Consider the following 22,171-nt stretch of genomic DNA (forward strand, 5'->3'; position numbering starts at 1 on the left):
GGAAAAATAAAGTGAGTTTCTCTAAATGAATTTAACAGCTGCTGGGAACCTTTTTGTGTCCTCCAGCACGAGTGTGTGATGTTGGCAGTTAACCATTTATTTCCCTCATTTTCTCCAAAAAGTTGTATCTGTTCAATGCTGGGCACATTATGTAAACATTTCCGTTACACTAGAACCTTTATGTTTTACCAGATAAGGCATTTGATGAGTTAAATTGCTAAATACATGGAAGGTCAAGTCATTATTTGTTTTGTTTGCTTAAGGAGGAAAGTCTTTTTATGTCCTCATAAAAATTAATTTAAAGGGTGCAAATGTGACATATAATTAAGCAAATCATTCCAATAGGTTAGAGTAATCTTATTGCATACTGATAACCAACTTTAATGGTTTAAAAATTGTGAAATATTTAGCAGGAGATAAGACAGATAGTTAAGAGTATTTATATTACTTCAATATCTATTCCATTACTACTTCTATTTCCAGGGTTAGATGACCACATTAGAGACTTTAAGTTCTAAATGAAATTAGAAACAAGCAAACAGACTGAAAGAACATCAGCAATGATGCTAAACTCTAAAGCACAGAGCAGAGAAATAGCTTGAAAATAATAATACGTTAGGATTTCTGATTTCAGTCACCTGGATAAATTGATGGAATGCTTTTGTAATTTGGAGTCCCTGGTACTCTGTTTGCCTAATAGAAATTCCTCTTATCTGTAAAGAGAGTGGGGGAGGGGCTGGGGGAAGGGAAAGGGGAGTGAGATATTTCTCAGTACAATTGTCTGTCTGATTGTAATTTATATGGCAAGTCACAGCTATAATTCTATTATCCTGATAGGTATTGTGTTCTGTGTGCAGATGACTACTTAGATTATTACTGTGGTTGTTTACTAATAGCTTTAAATGGTAGATAATTAAAGTGTAATTTGTTGCATAGCACTGTAGCACTGTCGTCATGTCGTTCCTCGATTTGCTCAAGCGGGCACCAGTAATGTCTCCATTGTGAGACTTGTTACTGTTTTTGGCATATCGAATATGCCACGAGTAGATTGCCAGGCTCTGCCATGCAGGTGATATACTCTCGGTAGCTTGCTGGGCTCTCTGAGAGGGATGGAGGAATCGAACCTTGGTCAGCTATGTGCAAGGTAAACACCCAACCCACAGTGCTATCGCTCCAGTCCAGAACTTGTTGCGTATTATAGCAAAAACAGAGGGTAGGAAGTGCCCCAAGAGGTCTGAGGCATGGGGTACAGGATTGCTTCGGCAACCTCAGCCTCAATAAAACCATTATCTTTTGCATGTAGCCCACTGAGGGCATCAGACAAAGAAACTGACCCGATCTCTGGCGTGCATTGGAAGTGAGTTTGCCGTTCTGCCTCATTGTCACTGAGGAGGTGTGGCTGGAAACGAACTCTGACCTCTAGTCCGGTTCACCTTTTTCACCTTTTGTTTTTCACGCTTGAGGTTTTGGAGCATTATTAAATTTAGTCTTTTAGAAATGGACTTTCAAGTGACACTGGAAAAAAGGTCTCATAAGGGGTTGGAGAGGTGGCTCGAAGGGTTAATGTCCATCTTTGCATGTGGGAGGATGGGTTTGCTCCCTGGTACCTTGCAGTTCTCTGAGTGGTGCTGGATAGGGCCCCCAAACAAAAAGCAAAAAAGAGGAGGACTAGGAGGACTTACAAGTATTCAGTTATAATTTCTCTAAAATGTCAGTGGTTCTAAAACCTTCCTTAGGTCAAGTGGATAGAACATTAACATATTATCTTTAGTAAATGCCAGTGGAAGTTCCGTGGCCACATTCCCTGATCTTAGCCTTCCTACAGTAAGGCCCTTTGGAATTTTGAAATACTTCACACATAGAAAGCCATCAGGAGAGACCTGTATTGCAGTTTAAAGAATAGTAATAAACTCTGCATCCATGCACCCACCTCTTTCTTAAGAAGCAGAATGTTTTGTAAACTTTGAAGATCTTTGTCTATTCCTTAGCTTCCTCCCCACAATGCCTTTCACTAGTCAAATCAGGTCTCCACATCTTGAAAACAGATTTCACAGTGAAACAATGAGAAGATCTGAAGATCCAGCTCCCTGATAGGGAAATAACATATAGAAAACCTTGCTGACTTCGTAGATCATTCATAGGACATGTACTATGTAAGGATTAATCTTCATATAGTTCAGTTTCCAAACTAGCCTACTACCTGCTTTTAAGGAAAAAAAATACAAAGTAATTCAGTGCCCCTACCCCCAAATCTACCTTCTTTAAAGGAACAACAGAAAAGGCCCCCTACCCCCAGTGGCACCCAGGCTCCTGCAACTGCCCCTGGATCCTTCCTGCTCTCCCAGTGGGTGGTAATGCCCACTTTGGGAAACTTGGAAGCCATCCAGGACTTGATTGTGAGCTCATCAATCATATGTCACTGGGTATATATGATGATTTCACAATAGAAACACACAATCCTGACTGGGGCCAGGACCAGGGGTGGTGGGGACATGGAGGGTCATTCTGGTCAGTCTTTCACATTGGTTATTTGCTTCCTTTTTCTCTATAGTCCCTAGAGGCATGCGAGGAAGAGGGGATGGTGAGGGCTGGATGGCAAAGCTTCCCCCCACAGGGAACTACACACAGAGTCCAGGATGGGAATGTGTGGTCCTCACGATGAACCACAGATACTAACTTTATCCTGAGGATTGGGGTGTACCACTAAATGGATATTTTATCCGTAGAATTTTCATGGATTTACTGTTGATTTGCAATATCATGGACATTTAGGAGTATCACTGCACACCTCCCTGAACTTGCCCACAGAGTTCTAGCACTTCATCCCTGCACCACAAAAGCTGCACTGCTCCTTCCTCCATCTCGTACCTCCCTCCCTCTGGCCACTGCCATAGTTTACACTGAGTCTTTGAGTTAGTTTGTGGATATGTTTAAGGCAGTTCATTGCTTTATTCATTCATAACCTTGTATGACTGAAATTATATGGTTATTGGCCACTTCCCGATTCATTTCATTGATCTCCATCATCTCCAGATCCATCCATTTTGTCCCAGAAGGCCTGATCGACTCTTTTTAGTGGCAGCATAGTGTTTCTTTCAGTACACCTGCTATAGCTACTTCATGCATGGAACAGACAATTTTTAGCGCTAGATTTTTGGGTCAGTGTCCCAGTACTGGGAGTGCAGAATTCATCCATTTGTTAATTTGGCCTATCCATGGGTTAGATTTCACTGTGATTGACACTTGGGAAGTTTGAAGCTCCTTCTGGCTTGCTGTTGGCTATGGGCTGACGACAGCATTGCTATTCTTGGGAACTGTTTTCGGAGAACAAAAGTTACAAACCACAGTTTCTCATATTTCTGTATTTTTCATTTACACCAAGATGAAAGAAAAGCGGCTTTCTTGCATGGACCTAGACTTAACTGACAAACATTCAGCACAGGTGTCTGCACGGTATGTAAATGGGACAGGGGTGTGTTCACGCCCCAACTGTGATAAAGCCCGGAGTGGCGAGTCTCAGACACAACGTTAGCTTGGCAGGTTGGGAGAATAAACCCGTATAAATATGCATACCACTGGCTTTGCAGCCAGCTACTACATCAACCCCATGCAAACATGGAGCGAAAAATCTCAGCTAAAATGCCTGCCGTGGGGACTCCTCTGGGAACTTACTGTCTGGGTTTGGCCATGGTTAATAGGACTCAGCCTTTTTGCTTATTGACAATGTTTTGGAAAGTTAGATGATATATTCAAGTGCAGTTAACTTTAATGTGAATCTGTGCCTCTGGGCAGAAAGAGGTCTCCGAGGCGGGCATGCTTGCTTTGGAACACGGGCTCCTGGGTTCGATTCCTGCATGGTGCCCTAGCCACCAGGGGAATAGCAACAATAATATAAACCTGAAAAGCCTCCTGCTGATTGAACAGACCAGCGGTCATAGACTTCGGTCAGACAGATCCTTTTGTAGTTTATGGTGTTCTTCATTATTTTCTCTGTCTCTGTCTCTCTCTTTCTCTCTCTCTCCCTCTCTTTTAATTGAACCAGCATGAGATGCACAGTTACAAAGCTGGTTATGATTGTGTTTCATACAATGTTCGAACACCCATCCCTCCACTAGCATACATTTCCCTCCACCAATGTCCCCAGTTTCCCTCCCGCCATGCCTCCCCTGTGCCTGCCTCTATGGCAGGCATTTTTCTTCTCTTTTTCTCCTTTTTAGAATTATGGTTTGCAATACAACCACTGAGAGGCTATGATGTCTAGCCCTTTACTCACTGCCTCCTTTTAGAGCTCCAGTGGGAATGGTAATATTTGAGCCTTGTGTGAAGAGTCGAGTGTCTATGTGGGCATGGATCCATGTGAGGAAAGACCTTTTGAGGGAGGCGGGTGAAAGTCCTGCCCATTGGAAACAGGAAACCCAGCTCTCTGGAGGAGACACGAGATGCTGATCAGCTGCCTGTTGGGCGAACGCGGCATCATCGGGGTAGTCTGTCTGTCCTGATGGAGCGGGGGGGGGGGGGGCGGGGGGAGCCAGTGTGCATCATTGGGCTGTTTTGCATTTGGCAGATAAACCCAGCACCATCACTTATCAAAAGTCTAATGTTGGTAATAATTCCCGGAGATCCCCAAATATTACATTTCTTGGAGGTTTAAAACTAAGATCCTCTCAAAAGTGCTATGTTCTATGACAAAAATCCAACTTTCTTCTTCTTTTTTGGGGGGGTGGGGGCATACCCAGCGATGCTCAGGGGTTACTCCTGGCTCTGCACTCAGGAATTACTCCTGGCGGTGCTTGGGGGACCACATGGGATGCCAGAGATCGAACCCGGGGTTGGTCGTGTGCAAAGTAAATGCCCTATCCATTGTGCTATCACTCTGGCCCCTTTTCTTCTTCCTTATAGTTCTGTTCTTTCAAGAGTCTTTTTTGGGGGAGGGGATCATATCCCTGTACTATTTCTCTGGCCCCACATAAGAAACTTTCGTGATAAACTGATAGTCACGGCCCTGAAAACAACAGCTAACCTAATCATCTTCTAACAGGAGCAAGTTCATGTCTCTTGAAACATGCTGAGTTACAAGGTCATTCCAAAGGGCAAGACAGGCAATAATTAGACGAGACAAATGCAACCATAATAAACAGTAATCTGAAAGAAAATTAAAACACAGAAAACACTGCATTATTTATTTGGATTCAGTGGAAGCGTGCCAAGGGAGCGGCAGCTGGCTTTCTGCTTTTTGGAATGTTTGTAGACTGGAGAAGAAGCTGTCAGTCAGATGGAAACTCTTGCTTAATTCTTGCTCCTAGGCCCCATCTCACCATGCAGTGAAGTGGGGACAGAAAAAACTAAAGGTGTGACTTGGTGGGACAGAAGAGACTTGAGCCATCATGCCTGCCTACTGCTCTACCATTTATCCACACAACTCTTCATCTCCATTCTTCTTTCATAAACAGAACTTTGAGCCCTGAGAGCTGGGTTAGAGGTAGACCAGACTGAAGTTCAGATGCCATTATTACCTTCAGTGACCTAGGTTGTTCTAGTCTGTAGGGATATACAGGCTATTTCATTTACTTCACTGTATCTGAATTTCCAAAACATCTTTAAAATGGAAATCAAAGACACAAATACAGGATTATTATGAGAATTAAAAATTAGCTCTTGTGATGTCACTGAAACACTTGGCATCCTGCTCACGGATAGTTTTGTTATTTGGATGGAATAAATTTGAGAACTGAGACAGGATCTTGGCACGAAAGTGCTTTCAAGGGTCACTTCATTTTGTATTTGCAGAAATAATTGCAGCTTTTTCAATCCTCCAATTTATTACTATTTATAACAGTTTATTTTATTTAGACATCCAAGAAATAACATTATTTGATTACTGTCACTCATACTTTAGTTTAAACCATCTCCGTTAGTGTTGCAAAATTTTTCCCGGATGCTGATGTTCACCATAGAATTTTCATGGATGCAAATGGAAATTGGTCATTTTAAGGAGTATAAGCATATCAGTTTGCTGATTCTTATGCATTCAAGGTGGAATAAAATTTTTCTATTAATGCAGCTTGGCAAGCACATATGATCATTTAAGCTGACAAATTAATTGTTACCCAGTGTTGACTTGGAACTCAAAATCTTTTTGGATTTTGGGCCCACCCTTCACCGAGCCTCGGGGGGTACTCTGAGCTCTGTGCTTTGGGGTTACACTGCGGGGGTGCACAGAAAATGTAGTGCTGGATTTGAACTGGGGTGGCCCACAGAGTAAGAAAAGTGTCTTAACCCCCATACTATTTCTCCAGGTGCTCAGACTCTCAGATTTTATGTATTTTTTTTTCTTTTTGGGTCACACCTGGCGATGCACAGGGGTTACTCCTGGCTCTACACTCAGGAACCACCCCTGGCGGTGTTCAGAGGACCATATGGGATGCTGGGAATCGAACCCGGGTCGGCCGCGTGCAAGGCAAACGCCCTACCTGCTGTGCTATTGCTCCAGCCCCAGACTCTCAGATTTTAGACAATTTCCAAGCATCTTTTCTTCTCAGAAGCATGGTGACACTCACCCTGTTTCAAAGACCGTTCAATGAATGATGGAAGAGAATCATTAATTCCTCTGAACATTTTGCTTTCACCTTCAAGGATAGAAAGTAACCCTGTAACTTCATTTCTATTTCATTAAAAAGTACAGATTCTATATTTAGTATTTGATTTGTAGGTGATCTGTCAATGCCTATGACTATTTCCAGAATATACTGATATGATGAGGCATGCACTGCAATGTACAATGGTGTTCTTGTTTCCTGGGGCAGGCCCCCTTCTGCTGTCTGTGTTCTTAGTACAGAGCAAATGGCATCAATAAAGCGAAGCCAGCTCAAGTGGTGGAGCACATGCCTCGTTTGTGTGAGATCCTGAGTTCAATCTCTAGTGCCACGTGATGCTTGGACACACCACTGGCATAGTCCTGGTAGCTTATATTCACTACTGGGTATTTTCCGGGGCCTCTGAACATTGCCGAATATTGTTGGCAATAGATTACTTAGGTGCTCACAAGTAGCCATTTTTCGTGCTATTTTGGCAGATTTGGAATTGAGTTTTTTTTCATCCAGACACGGATTTATTTTGTGATCTTTGCTGTGGATATCCATGTTGTGCACTATACGAAATCCACATCTGAGAGGCTACTTCTGCAATACTAGCGCTTCCAGCCTGTCGAAGGACTGATTTCTTTTCCTTTCTCCCCAGCTGGCTGAACTGTGGTTTCTTGAGCCCAGGGAATGGAGCCAATCATATTCTTAACCTCAGAACCAGACGTGGTGCCTGGCAGGGATTACTATGCAGTGGATGTTTTCACAAATAGTATGCTCCTCTGCTTTCCTATTGCGCCGCTGGACTCATGTTTCTGATTCCTTCACTCTCGAATTCCTAGGATACCCTGACCACCTCCTCTGCTTCCTCCTCTCCCATTTGGTCTCCACTGCAGCTTTGTTGTAGTGGCTTACAGAGTTGTCTGTTAAGAAAATTTGAGCTTTGTTGTTGTTTATGCGGTGGTTATACCTTATTTGAATCAGAATAAACTAAATACTGGAATAAGGAGCTCTTAGAGCTGGTCCCCACAGAGGGTCCTGTCTTGCACATTGGTAGGAGAGATAAAGGTTCTAAGGACACTGGCTCATGTCTCTTCTGACCCCTAGGTCTTGGCATTTTCCGCTTCACGAATTTGCGTTTCATCCTTGCGCAGGGGCCATGCTAATCTTCTCTGTATCGTTCCAATTTTAGTATATGTGCTGCCGAAGCGAGCATTGGTCTTGGCATTTTCCACTGAAAGAACTGCATCTGGCTTACACTGAGGCAGAGGGAGGGACCGCAGTGCTCACCAGTGGTTTTAAGACCTAGTTCTGGCAGATAGGTGCATCCTGTCCACCCATGTTCAGTCCTACATATGCAACTGCAGGTGCCCTAGGACTGGGAAGTAGTGATGTTCCCAGGAGAAGGACAAGACAATGAATGTTGGTGGTATGGTGAGTCCATGCTTTGATCAAAACTCTGCCCTTCTAGATGAGATAGAGATAGTACCACATGCTTTGTCTTTTCATCCTCTATGATGCTGGCTGTGTTCTAAGAGTAGAATTCTAGTGTCAGGGAGATGTTGGTATTGCTTCTAAGAATCATCTTAGGCTGAGAATTTCTTTCTGGTCCTGTGCTTGACACAGTGCACCTGTCTCTTGAGTGACTCCATCACAGATGAAACGACTGTCTGGTCTAAGAGAGCAACACATCCTTGCAATTATACACGGGGCTCAGAAAGCTCAGTGCAAAATGCAGACATGGTTTTCTTTTCAAAGTTAAAGAGAGAATATTTCAGGTCAGTTCAAACTGTCACGGAAAGTCCCCAAGCAAATGAAACTTTTCTGGTGGAAATTTTAAAATTGAGGTTCTGTGGTTTACGATGCTATTAATAAGTAAAATTCATGATATACTCAGTGGGTTACATACTGTGTAGAGAAGTCCCAGTTACGATGCAGCTCTTTTCAGAGAAGAAAAATCTCTGTCCCTACCTGATACCTGTAGCTCGGAGAGGATAGGAGCCAAATATGATCCATGCTTGTTCACTGTTAAAAATTTATCCAAATTATACATTTATCCCACTGTAGCAAGCCATGGGACATTAATGTATCTTCTTTTGTAACTTAAAAAAAGGGTTACATTTATGTGCCAACCCAACACAGTATAGAGATGAGGTTCACGGATAATGTTTTTGTGAAAATAACCTTTGAGTCATAATCATGAAAATGTCAGTTTCTTTGGCCATTTAGTAACTTAAATTTTTATTAGTACCACCTCTTGGGATCATAGGTAATGGTTTATCAATTTATTCTATGAAATAATTTAATTAGTTCTCAGACCAGGAGAGATCTATATAAATAGTGAACTGTAAATGATCTGAAAGCTTCAAGTAGTTTGTGGAAATTCCCAGTTTATACCCACAGAATGGCAAACACATAGATAAAATCTTACTTCTTCTGAAAGATTGTGCCTTTTTTCTTCCTCATGCAAACTTGCGTATGTATTTTATGAAGTGTTAATGCAGTTAGTATCTAATGTTTCTAATTTATGCAATTGGATATTTCATAATGGGGTTTCTGCATGCAAGCATTTGTACGCATTAATATTTATGCACGTATTCAAATCAATGCAAGGGCATCTGTCTGAGTATGCGATAAAAATATGCATATGCATGAACATTGTATCAGGGGATAAGTCCCCAAAGTTAGTGATTGCTGAGGTTACAGTTTGCAACTTTTGTCCTTTCCAACAAAAGTTCTTTGACTAGAAAAGGAATGCAGATAAACAGTGGCAGCACTAATATTGACAAATGAAGTGTTTTTTTAAAAAATAATACTTTTGCATCAGTTGTAATGATAAGCATTTAATTAGAAGTGAGCTTTTTAGAAAGCAGAGTATATAATTTTGCAAAGAGCAATTTCTGATGCATTTTCAGTAGAAAGACGAAATAATTTTCAGCAGAATTGTTTCATTTCTGTATTCTTTGGTTTAGCTTGAGGCTGACCTCTAGAAGTAATTGGCTCAGTAAATAAGGAGTTTCTCTTATGTTAGGTTGCATCTAAGAATATTTTATATCAGACTATAAAGGATGACATGGGGGCGTGAGGGGATAGAGAAGGGATTTAATTCCGAGTCAGATTGACATACTTATCCATGTCGTCTCAGCAACTCTAGCTCCTGTAGTCTATCTCTGGCTGGAAACTTTAATTTGGGGTCTTAATATCTTATGCAAGTGAAGGAACCTCTCTGGGCATTTCCGGGGTAATGCAGCCTAGCATTAGGGTTGATAGTTCTGTTTGGTGGTCTACTGACCCTCTCCTTGTATCTTTGTTAATCTAGAGAAAATTCTGTCTTTGATCTCTCCATACCTCTGATTTGTCAGTTTATTAGCTTCAACTGGGAAAGTGTTTCTGTTCATTTAGAAATGTTCTTGTTGGTAAATTTCCAGTCCTCATGTTAGCAGTTCAGGGGAGTCCAAGAGTAAACAGACTGGATTCTGAGATAGCAGTTTTGCAGTTTAAAGATGTGTGAAAGATCTCTTTGCGTTTTCTATCCCCTGGCTGAGGAATTTAAAATTTGCCAGCTGTTTGGAAGAGAGGGAGAATTACAATGCCTTTGTCAGGCCTAAGCCACATCTTTGCAATGAAATGTTGGTTAGCTGAAATGTTTCGTTGAAATGCTAGGGAATGAGCATTACATTTTCTTGTGGGGAAGGAAGTGGCGGGGCTTATGAATGACCTAGGTGTGAAGGAATGAATTGCTCAGAGTCATTATGCTGTTTGCTCGAAGCCTAAATACTACTTACTTTTTCCATGATGAAGTAGAGGTTTTGTTTCAGTCTTCTATGTGGAAGGCAAAGTTATCAGTAGCCATGTTGCAGAGCTGAGTGCTTGAAATGTTCCAGATCTCTGACCTGCCTTGCCTATTGCTTGCTTTGAACAGTCTCCAGTTACGTCATTCCAACAAGCCATGCAGAATACAGCTGGGGCCTGGATCACATATGCTCCCGTGTTTTGGATGAGGATCAGAACTATCGAAGGAGGATTTTTATCTCTGTCTTGTCAGGATTGCTGGGCCCAACTTCACGCAGGGACCATTGTTTTAAGCTCAAGGTAGAAGGGGTATCCAGTGGAGAAATTCTGCAGTAGGAAGAAGTTCTGTATATGGCAGGCGTGGAGAGCAGCATGGGAAGTGGTCTAGGATATATGAGCCGTCACATTGGGCCATGCTTGGGTTTTATGATGACTGTGATGTTTCTACTGGGTAAGGCTTGAAGCTGGCTCCTGACAATGCTGAGTTGGTATCTTCAAAATTCCCTTTTGAATCTTTTAAAAAATATATATTTTAAAATCTTGGGCTGGAGTGATAGCACAGTGGTAGGGCATTTGCCTTGCATCCGGCTGACCCGGGTTTAATTCCTCTGCCCCTCTCGGAGAGCCCGGCAAGCTACTGAGAGTATCTCGCCTGCACGGCAGAGCCTGACAACCTCCCCGTGGCTTATTCAGTATGCCCAAAACAGTAACAACAAGTCTCAAAGTGGAGACATTACTGGTGCCTGCTCAAGCAAATCGATGAGCAATGGGATGACAGTGAGAGATATTTTAAAATCTTAGGACTGAGCGGCAGGACAGTGGTTAGAGCGGGTGGCTGGCATGACCTGGGCGTGATTCCCATACATGGTACCCTGAGCTGCCAGCCTCTAACAGCATCACCTCATGGCACCGCCGGCCTAGTTGGCTGACAGTCACCCCAGGCACCAGAGTTCTTTCTACGCTAGTGGCAGTAGGAGTGGAGATGAGCGGACACTTTCGAGTTTTGCTTTGGCGGTGTAGGACTCTTTTCGCTTGATGCTGACGAATGGAAGAAATGTCACGAACAAGGAATCAGAATACAAAAGGTCTTTTAGAGTTTTGATTCTAGTCAGTGGGCAAATGGTGTTTAACTGAAAGGAGGTGATGAGGGAAGGAATGAGGAGGTGGCAGAAAATCCGTTTGGGTGAATATGGACACCCAGGTGAAGGCAGCGGGAGGGCCGGGGAGAGAGCAGAGAAAGAGACGCAAATCTGGGAGCTGTTTAGTATTCAAAGTCTAGTGAAAGGAGGATGTTGAAATGTCACTAAATCTCACACCATCAAGGGCGTTTGCGGACTTTTGCCAAGGTTTTTTGTAGTGGAGCAGAGGGGAAGAAGGCCAGGAGAAGAGAGAGGTGATACATTGGAAATGATGAGCAGAGGTAACTAGTTCAAGGAGTTTGCTGTGAAGGGCAGCAGAAAAAGGGGCTGGAGGTAGAGGCAAATTTAAGGTCAAAGTTTTCATGCGTTTTTTTCTTTATTCCTCCCACCACTCCCTTTTCCTTTCATTGTTGGTAATGACTTGTGCTGACTGGGAATCTTGCCCACGCACACCTGGTCGGGCCGTGCACACACGTGGCCCCAGGGCTCAGGGCGCTTTGCACCTCTTCTAGCTGCAGTGTCTGGAGTGTTCCCCGAAGGCCACTGCAGTGCTCACACAGTGCTCATCAGTGTCACCGTTCCTGACTGTGGTGCTCACTCATCTTTCATAGTAGTGGAACTTGCTGGGGGTTGTCCATCTTTTGGGGGGACTCACACACCCCTGGCTGCCACGTGGCTGAAGAAGCCTTGCTACACTGGGGATCACAGACCACAGAGTTGCCAGAGCAAGACAGTGGAGCTGCTCATATCAGGCATGGCACATGTGGGGCACAGGGGATTTGAATTCATGATCACACGCTGGCAGGGCAGGTGCTCCAAGCCACATATATTTTGATTTTAAATACCTGTTTGTTTTTAAATATGGGAAATTTTAAAGCGTATATGATTTAAAAATGCTTTGCGACATACTTGGCTTTGCTTAGGGCTTACTCTTGGTTTGTGCTCAGTAATAACTCTTGGTGAAGCTCAGAGGGTCATATGGAGGTGTTCGGGATTGGACCAAAGCCAGCTGCATGCAAGCGCCTTACTTCTACTATCTCTTCATTCCTCTTGATTTTTTTTTTTTTTTGGTGGGGCTGGGGGGTTAGCAGCACATAGCCGTGCTTAGGACTTATCCCTTGCTCTGTGCTCAGGTATTACTCCTGATAGTGTCAGGGGACTCTCTGTAGCGTTGGGGATCAAACTGGGGTCCGCATGTCCAAGGCATGTGCCTTACCCACTATACTGTCTCCCCAGCCCTGAGAGCATATTTGAATAGATGTTGATGGCTTTAATTCTGTGCAGGAGGAGCAAACAATGGTGCCTGAGAAAGGGATGAGAGCAGGAGGGCAGTGGAAAAGAAATTCAGAGAGTAAAGGTCTCGATCCATTGCTAGGTGGCATGGTTATTTCTTCCCACGTAACAGGAGGGAAAGCAGAAATAGATATTTATGGGTAGGTTTATGGTGGGTGTTGGGAAGTGAGAGAAGCATAATGGACTATTGCTGTGCTATAGAGATCTTCCTGTGTGGGTTCTGCTTGCTTTGCTTTTTCACGGCCCTCCTCCTATCTCTTGTGTCTCAGTGATAACAAGTTGGTTCTGCATAGCTCCAACCTCATCACTCATCTCCTCTACATGCAGGCCCTCTTGGGGCAGAGCCAGTTGGCCACTGTGGTACCCATTTGCCAGATGTAGTCATTGAGTAGGTGGCATGTGGCTAGTGCAATGATAGCACCAAACTTTAAATTTTATTAAATTGAAGCAAAAAAAATTCAAATTCAGTTCAGTTATTGGGAGATGTTCACTCTGCGGGGGAGAATTTAGAGATGCGAATCTACTTTGTAAGCCACATAAAAAGTAAGATTTAGTGTTGGGATTAGGATGTGCTGTGAATGTTAGTCATATTAAAATTGAAAACTTACCTTAAATAACAAGCGTGATCCTCTCATTGGTCATTTTTGTATTGACTGCATGTTGCAGTACCAATATATTGAGTTAGCCTATAGGGTCAGCTGAATTTTGCTCAATGAAAACAAGTTTCTTTTTAAAAGTGGCTTCTAGAAAATGTTAACACACAATGCTTAACCTATAACAACATGTTACTGATTTTCTAAACAGGGGCTTAATGGCTTCAGGGTGAGATACAACAATCTTCACACACTTTTTTTCTAAAAAAATCTTTTTGGATAATTTCTAACAAATTATTCACAACAAGCAATATAAAATAATTTATTCGGGGCAGGCTTGGGTGGTGGATGGGATAATTGGAAATAATGGTGGTGGGAAGGTGCAATGGTGGTGAGATTGGTGTTTGAATATTGAATGTAATAAATCATCACGAACAATGTCATATAAATAAAAACAACTAAAAATAAAAGTGGTTTCTAGAAAAGTGAACATGAACATGTGACTCACATCTTATTTCTCTTGTGAAGCACTGTCTCAGGGGCTGGGCCTGCGGAAGGCTCCTGCCTTAGGAATATGCTTGAGCCCACTTTTTGCAGAATAACCAGCATCTTGCCAAGGAAGGGTGACCGTTTAGGCAGTGTGGCCGGAGGGGACTGTCTGCTTCTGTGAGAGGCCTGTGAAGCTGGGATTTGGATGGTGACCCTCTGGCTGCCTGCAGGCTGTATCCTGGCCCAGAGGCCACATGGAAGTCATTTTGCACATTCTTTGACCCGGGTTCTTCTGTTTACACTAGCAAAGGATATTTACATGGACACTTAAAGGACAGAACTTGGTTTTCAATGCAAGCAGTTGAAATTATGACTTGGGGGTCTGGTTTTAATGTACTGTTACTGACGTTGCTTTGATTAAACCTGGGATATACAGTTTATAGTTCAGTCTCTCCCTCCGCCTGCAAGAAAGGACTAACAGTCTAGTTGATTCTTCATGCTTCTTCCCTACTACTAATGATGACCGCCGTCTGCTGTGGGTACCTACCTGCTATCACCAAACGCTGGTAGCGACCTAGTGCATCGGTGCAAGTGTGATTATAATTTTCTTTTGTCTTAAGTTTGTTCTTAAGAAGAGTCCTTACAGAAAAGGGGATTTGCCTAATTTTTATAGGAGTAATTTTCAAGTTAGTGTGAATTTGATTATTTTTCAATGGAAATAACATTAGTTTACAGGACAGTGTGTTTTAGGAGTATAATTTTATGCCTCTTCCAAGTGTGTTACCACACCATACCCATCACCGAAGTACCCAAATCTCTCTACCACAATTTGATGAACACCCTCCCTCCTTCAGGAGCCTCCCTCCTGTGGTAACTTCAACTCTACACTCCGAGTTCAGGGTTGTTTGCACTCAGTTTTGTCTAGTCTCTTGCTCTGCTTGTCCTTAGTCTACCTGTGAGTGTACTTGTCTTTCTCTTTCAGTTTTACTTCACTTCACACCTCCAATTCCATCTGTGACTTTACAGAAGGCAAGATTTCATGTCTTTTCTTTTTTTGAATAAGGGTTAATTGCAGAGGAGCTCAGCTTAGTGGTATAGTGCTTTGATTTTTTTTTAACACAACCATGCTTGGGGGCCAGCAGGCCATAGCGGACAGTGCTGGAGGTGGGGACCATTCAGTTCAGGGGATCCAACTGAAGACCTCTCATGTGTGTAGAATACGCTCAACCACTTGCGCTCTCCTCTCATCTATGTGTTATTGGCTTTTTGGGTTGTTTATGTATCTTAACTATTGAAAATAGCATTGCATGAAACATAGCTCTGCATTATCTTTGCATTACTGTTTTTCTGTTCTTTGGATAGATATCTAAGAGTTATATGTGCCAGATCATATAGTAGATTCATGAGTAGTGTTTTGAGGACTTATATATTGTTTTTCATAACCAATTTACAATTCAATACACAGGGTTCCTTTTTCTCTCCATGTCCCTGTCACTATTCATGGTTTCTGGGCTTTTTGATGTAAGCCTTTCTGACAGGTATGAGGTGATAGCGCCTTGTTATGGGTTAAACTAAAGTTTACAGTTTCCCATGTTCTTCTACGGGCATCCAACAGTCGGAGCATTTCAAACCAAATGCATTAGCCTTTCCTCTTACTCGTCTTTCCCTTTATATCACATCATCCATATCATGACACGGTCACCACAGTTAGACACCTGTCACCTTCAGCCCTGCTATTCTACTGCCTCACCAATTGAGTTGAACTAACTCAAAATCCTTCCATTCTCTCTCATTCCTTCTTTCTACCCACTGTCTCCATTGAGGTCAATGTTGCTAGCTTTCTTCTTGTTCCCTTTCCTGTGGGGTGGTTTTCTCCTTCACTTTCCTCATGTATCTGGGATCTCTGTCAGGAGAGGGGCTTTGGTCTCTTTCATCCTTGAGATTTTAGGTTTTAGTGGAGATCTTGTGCTGTTGACAAGAATATTTGCGAGTTGTATTTCTATCTTTGTGTGCATTCTTTCCTCCCTCCCTCCTCAAGGCTGTGGACAGAGCTTACCCAGCATAACTCTTCAGCTGCATGCACACTCAGCCATAGTGCACCAGACTCTTGCTGAATGCAAGATTGCATACTTTACCCTGTCCCCTCTCAACTCACTTGGATCCAATGCAAATCCCTCCCTGGGCACTGCAGCTAATGAAGGACAGGTTTCTTTCTTGAATTCTAAGTCCTAGAGTAATATGTCCCTGGAGAATAGAATTGGATAGAAATCCCTGGAATCTGATATCTAATACTCAATAACCTTGGGACAAACTCTGTATAATTTCCACAGAGGTGTGTAGGCAGAGCATTCGGCTCATTGTGTCTGAGCCAGAGCTTGCAACAGGAAACTAAAAGATAAAAAGGGGAGTCTAAGAAAGGCCGAATTTTATATAATCAAATCACAAGTTTAAGTTCTCTTTGAAAGATCAGTCAAATTTCATAAGGATAGCAAGAGAATTCCATTAATATAAATCATGCCCAGAGCTCCATGTTACCATGTTACCATTTACTGCAGCATTTGCTTTGGGTTTCTCTCCAAACAAGATACAGTTTCAGAAATGAGTCTGCATCCGTTCTGCCCCTGGTAAAGGGAGCAGTTATTTCTGTCTATAATGTAGCAACAAGATGCCAGTAGCTACTCTGGCCTTTTTTATTTTTTCTCTTTTAGTGCATCTGATGAAGAGATTATTGGTATTTTTATATGGCATATAGGGTTTCATAAGAGATATAAGAAAGAGTTTAGTGAAACAAAATGTGCTTTTCTGCTTTTTCACTATTCATGGTGGAAGATCCCAGGATGGTGGGTAGCTTGTATGAATGACCTGAAACTACACATAGTCCCACCCCACCCAGTTCCCCCAGTGAATAAGAGCAATGTGAAAAGTGTCACAACTTTTGAAGAATAATTGAACTTTCAGCCGAAGAAAAAGAGAGAAAAAAAGAAGTTAAAGGAAGCCTTTCAGCACCTCCATTCTCTGACTCTAGTCAGTGGGGAATATGGTTCACCCTCATACGTGGTTGCTCTCCACAACATCTGTTCTACCTGATTTTGTTTTTAAATGTTGTTGTTCTCCCTGGAATTCCAGTAATTAGATTCAACTTAGTTAACACACATGAGGGTTAATACTCTTGGCAATACGTGTAATTAGTGTGCTTTCTTTAAAGTATGCTCGATGAGGTTCCCACTTGAAAAGAAAGTACCGGTGTTTGGTGGAGCAAGGAAGGCTGCTCTGGGGAATGTGGACACTTTGGGAAATCGGACGCAGAGAGTAAAACCCATGAATAGGGAGAAAGAATAGGGCTTGGAGCTGCTTGTACAGAGGGCAGGAAACCTTGGGGTGTGGGGAACTGGATTCCAAGGGGGAAAGATAAACATATACTCTTAGTCTTAGAGTTATCCTGTGTGGATACAAGTCTTCTCTCTCTACACGGGCTATTCTGCAGCCACTTAAGAAACAAAGTGGGCTTATGGTTAAAGAGAAAGTGCAAAGTGATCTAGATAATAGGATCTCATTTCTGTATGGTAAATTTGGAAGGTTCTGTGTGTATACATAGAGATATACATACATGTGCATGCATGTGCACACACACACACATACACACAGAGTTTGGGGGCCACCCCTGGTGGTGCACAGGCTTACTCCTGCCTCTTCACTCAGGGATCAATTTTGATGGAGCTCAGTGGACCATACGAGGTACTGGGTTGAACCCAGGTCGATCACATGCAAGACAAGCAACTTTGCCAGATATTCTATCTCTCTGGCCACCAAGTGTGTATATTTTTTGTATGAGTGTGTATGTAGAGTATCTATGGAAGAAATAGTAAGTGAGTCTGCCTCTGAGGAAGGAGTCTGGGGACATGAATCTGAGCTAGGATTATTTTTTCAGCATTTTAAAGTACAGTTTGAATTTTTATGTATATTACTTTTAAATTGAAACAAGAGGTAGCTCAGTTTGTGGAATTACTCTGACCTTTAGGGAAGGTGCTGTGGGGGGCAGGGGGGTGGGAGGAGGTTAGTTGGGAGGGCAGATAATCTCTTTGTCCTCTTCCTTTGAAATCACAAAGCTCAGCGCTCATGGACCCTACGACTCTTCCAGTTTTATTACCTCAGCTGGATTATGGTTAAATAAGCCTTGCCGGGCTGACCTGAAATTGAACTACTATTTATAATCTCTTTCTATGGAGAAAATTCTACAGTGTTCCAGAGAGCATACTAAACTGAATTGCCTCCACCCATTCTCTCTCAATTTCATGTCTATTACCTTTAAAAAAGAAAAAAGACTTTAGAGTATATTCCAGGAGGCCCTATCCATCCACATGCTCACTCAGCTCATCAGAAATGACAAAAACACCACATGCTATTAAGCTCTTGGATATCTTATGGGTCTTTTGTTTTTGTTTTCCAGCAAGGGAACACTGGCTTTTAAAATTTTTATTTCTTTAAAATCCCTTTCACTTTCTTTTACTTGTTTCTGGGAAGAAAACTCTAGGCAGTCAATAAATATTTATTGGGTTGCTAAATTAGGGCATATGTGTCCAAGCAAATTGCTCCCAGTAAATGGTCGTAGATTGAATCTTAGGATCTCAGAGACACTGGAAAAAAGATGTTAAGGTGGCATAGGGCTTCTCAACATCTGCACTCTTAACATCATGCACCAGATAACTCACGGCTATGAGCTGCTGTCCTGTGCATTCTAAAATGTGGGCCAGCATCCTTCGCCCTTGTGCAGTGAATGCCATCAGAACCCTCCATGAGGACAGCCTGAAAGGTCTTTGTTGCTGAGGTCCCTCGCTGGCCCTCACTGATTTGGGATTTGTTCTTCAGTGTTCTTGGGCTCTCTAAGAAGAAAGTCTTTGAATCTCAGAGACCTGGAGGTAAAGGTCAGAAAAAACTTGTAAATGATGTCTTAAGACTTATGTGCAGGATCAGAACAGGGGCCCCTTTGGGAAGGAAGGAAGAGTAGACGGAGTTTATCTTCTTTCTGCCATCCTCATATTCCTGCTGAGTTTTTGGAATTCCCACAATCCTGGAACTAAATCAGGACCCGGCTGATTGGGTAGACTGCAGGCGCTCAGAGCGGGCGCTCTCGGGGAAGGCTGAAGTGACAGACGAGAAAACTCATCCTCCTGAATTCATGCAGTAAAAGGCAGATTCCACTTCTCAGATGTCTTCCTCTCAACCACATATGTTGAGCACCTACCATGTACCAGGAGGAAAACCGGCCTCCCTCACCACTCCCCCTTCTTTCTGATGAAGTATTCTGTTTCTCTGCACTTCATTTTACATTATTCACACTCTTAGAGGCCCCGATGAGCCTTCTCCCTGCCCCCCACCCCCTACACACACACTTAATTTGCTTGCCTTCTGAAGGACCAATTACAATTAAAAGGAAGAGGAAGAACAATCAGAGAGATGACGAGACGGTGCCGCCTAATCCGGAGCTGCATGTCAGAGCTCCAGGAGGGCACCCACACGCTGGGCCACATTCTGGAGCTGCGTGTGGCTGTATTTTATGAGTGAGCCTCCATCACATGAGTGCACTGTCTGCCAAGGCAGTTTGTAGAATCTCCTTCCCTGGAGGTCTTTAAAAATAGAACTAAACATCCATCTGTCCAGAATGGTTTGGGTGCAGCTCCGCTGATTAGAAGGGATAGGCTAGATTTTTCCATCAAGGTTCTTTCAGTCTTGAGTGCGCCTAAATGGATCGCTTGGCTTTTCACTTGGCTTTTCGTGGGATTGGGGGGTAATTGATGGTCTGTGCCCACTCTAGCTAAGTAGGATGAATCCTGTACATTCATCGCACATGAGTTCAAGGTCTGCAAAGCTCGGGAGCCTGGCAGCAGCCTTGGGAGCTGGGTGGGTCTTGATTGGGTCCCAGTGGCACGGAAACAACAGCCAGGCACACAGATGTTCCATGACAGCCCAGAGATGCAATGAGGCTGATGCCATTTCTGACGGCAGGCTACCAGGTTTGGCATTTTTACTCTCCACCCTCTAGCATTGTGCTCATGGGTTTTGCTCGGCCATACGGTGTCCAGAACTTTGACTCAGAGCCATAAACTGAAATAAAACAAAAACAATTTTGGGACCTTATTTAGGAGATCATTGTCCTTTTCTTTTCTTCCAAAACATATTTTGAAACATAAACACTCACATACACACATATCCCAAAACAAAAACAAAAGTACATCAGGCTTGGGGAGCTGGCTCAGAGGATCAGAGTTTGTGCTTCCCGTGCAGGAGAGCTGGGCTCCTGAGCACCACTGGGGGTGGTGATAAAGTAGGGGTGATTTTCTTCTTATATCATTGTCATAAGATATAGTTTATTGATATATTGGTATAGCTGTGTGTGTGCGAGAGAGTGAGAGAGAGGAGATTGTCAAATTGCAGCAGATAACAGTAAATCCATTTGATGGCACAGAGACTATTTATGCAGGTGGTGGTGAGGGGATGGTTAAGAGAACAGGTGAGATAGTGAGGTGCCTAGAGATCCAGGGACTCGTGACCCCATTTTGTGCTGGGGACCATTGAAAACTGGCCTCCGAGTTGTGAGGAAGAAGCTCCTTCAAGCAACCTGGCAGCAAAGGAAGGAAGGAAGGTGTGGGGGAGAAACACCTCTGATTGGCCCTCCCTCCTGCCTGCCCTGCTTGCCTTCCACTGCAGAGATTCTATTCGGAGAGAAGCTCCTAGAAAGCCTTGGATAGTGAATGTTTGGGGTCACCCTGGCAGAGCAGGGCTTGGGGGCAGAGACAGGAGGGGTGTGTGTGTGTGTGTGTGTGTGTGTGTGTGTGTGTGCGCGCGTGTTTATGTGTGTGTGAATTTGTTCATAGTTTTCCAATTACATCATATACCTGAAAAATTTGCCATGATCAACTGGACTGTCTATTCTCAATTTAGATGCAATCTCAACATTAACATTTGTGTTCTGAACTAGAGAAAGGCATACATTCACCTTCTGGATAATTACTCAGACTATTTACAAATAGAGATGGACAATGACCTTTTATTACCCACTTTTGGTCTGTTTTGGGACCACACCCAGCAGTGCTTAGAGATTATTCCTGGCTTTGTGCTCAGGGATCACTCCTGGCAGGCTTGGTGGACTGTATGGTAAGCTGGGGATGGAACCCAGGTCAGCCACATGCAAGGCAAGAGCCCTACCCACTTTTCATGGGTTATTATAACTATAGACACTTTAGCTTTGGATATAGTAAACACATATTTTTAAAACTGAAATTTTTTGATGTTACTTTATATTCCACAAATGAGTGCAGTCCTTTTATGTCTGTCTGTGCCAAAAGTAGATAATGGACCAAACATGATGACCTCTCAGTGTCTGTGTTGCAAGCCATAATTCCCCAAAGTAGAGAGAGAGTATGGGGAATATTGTCTGCCATGGAGGCAGGGGGAGCGTGGGAGAGGGAGGGCATACCGGGGATATCGTGGTGGGGAATGTGCACTGGTGGAGGGATGGGTGTTTGATCATTGCGTGATTGTAACCCAAACATGAAAGCTTGTAACTATCTCATGGTGATTCAATAAAATTGAAAAAAAATGAATTTTTTTCCCAAAGTAACCTTTTTAGTACCAAATATACTAAATACAATAAGCTAACATAGTAGAAAATTCTTATCTACATGGTTTCTTAATAAGGTTAATATGTTACGTAATAAGGTAGGTTGGTCCGTTTATTTCACTTTAATTTGAATTTTATATATTTTGGTTTTGGGACCATACACACCTGGTGATGCTCAGGATTTATTCCTGGCTCTGTGCTCAAGGATCACTTCTGCTGGGTTCAGATGACTAAATGGGGTGCCGAGCATTGAACAGGCAAGTGCCTTGTTGGCTGTACTATCACTCTATTCTCCTGATTTTGAATCCTAGAAGTTGCTTTACTTTTGCCATCTTGAGTAATTTAAATAATTAATTTTTTGAGTAATTCTGCCCAGATCCCCCATTTTCCAGTAGCTAGGCAGTCACACCCAGAAACTTCCCCTGGCACCATGTAATCTCATCAACGGCCAAGCTCCCGGAAGAGAGAGACACAGAGACTCTTGACCCTGAGCCTGGCTGTCCTCACTGGGGCCCCTCGGAGGGGTGGGTTGAGTCTCCCTCCCCACCCCGAGCAGAGCCCCGGCAGTTGAAGACCACCAGAACCCAGCCACAGCCATCCTTAAGGCCACTCTCCACATGCTTGGACAAGCCTCATACATGAAGGAACTGGCAGAGGAACCCAGGTGTG

At 43.1% G+C, this 22,171-nt stretch overlaps 1 protein-coding gene and 1 non-coding gene across 5 annotated transcripts in view; one reads left to right on the top strand and one right to left on the bottom strand.

Annotated features, from left to right (window-relative positions):
* Nucleotides 1-22,171, top strand: part of NEBL (nebulette) — a 381,507-nt gene that overhangs the window by 216,851 nt on the left and 142,485 nt on the right. The gene's annotated exons all lie outside the window — the stretch shown is intronic.
* Nucleotides 7,688-7,794, bottom strand: LOC129398969 (U6 spliceosomal RNA). The gene has a single exon (XR_008626828.1). It is a non-coding gene; the product is annotated as a U6 spliceosomal RNA (small nuclear RNA).

Source organism: Sorex araneus, chromosome 9 (assembly GCF_027595985.1).
Source record: "Sorex araneus isolate mSorAra2 chromosome 9, mSorAra2.pri, whole genome shotgun sequence".
Classification (NCBI taxonomy): Eukaryota; Metazoa; Chordata; class Mammalia; order Eulipotyphla; family Soricidae; genus Sorex; species Sorex araneus.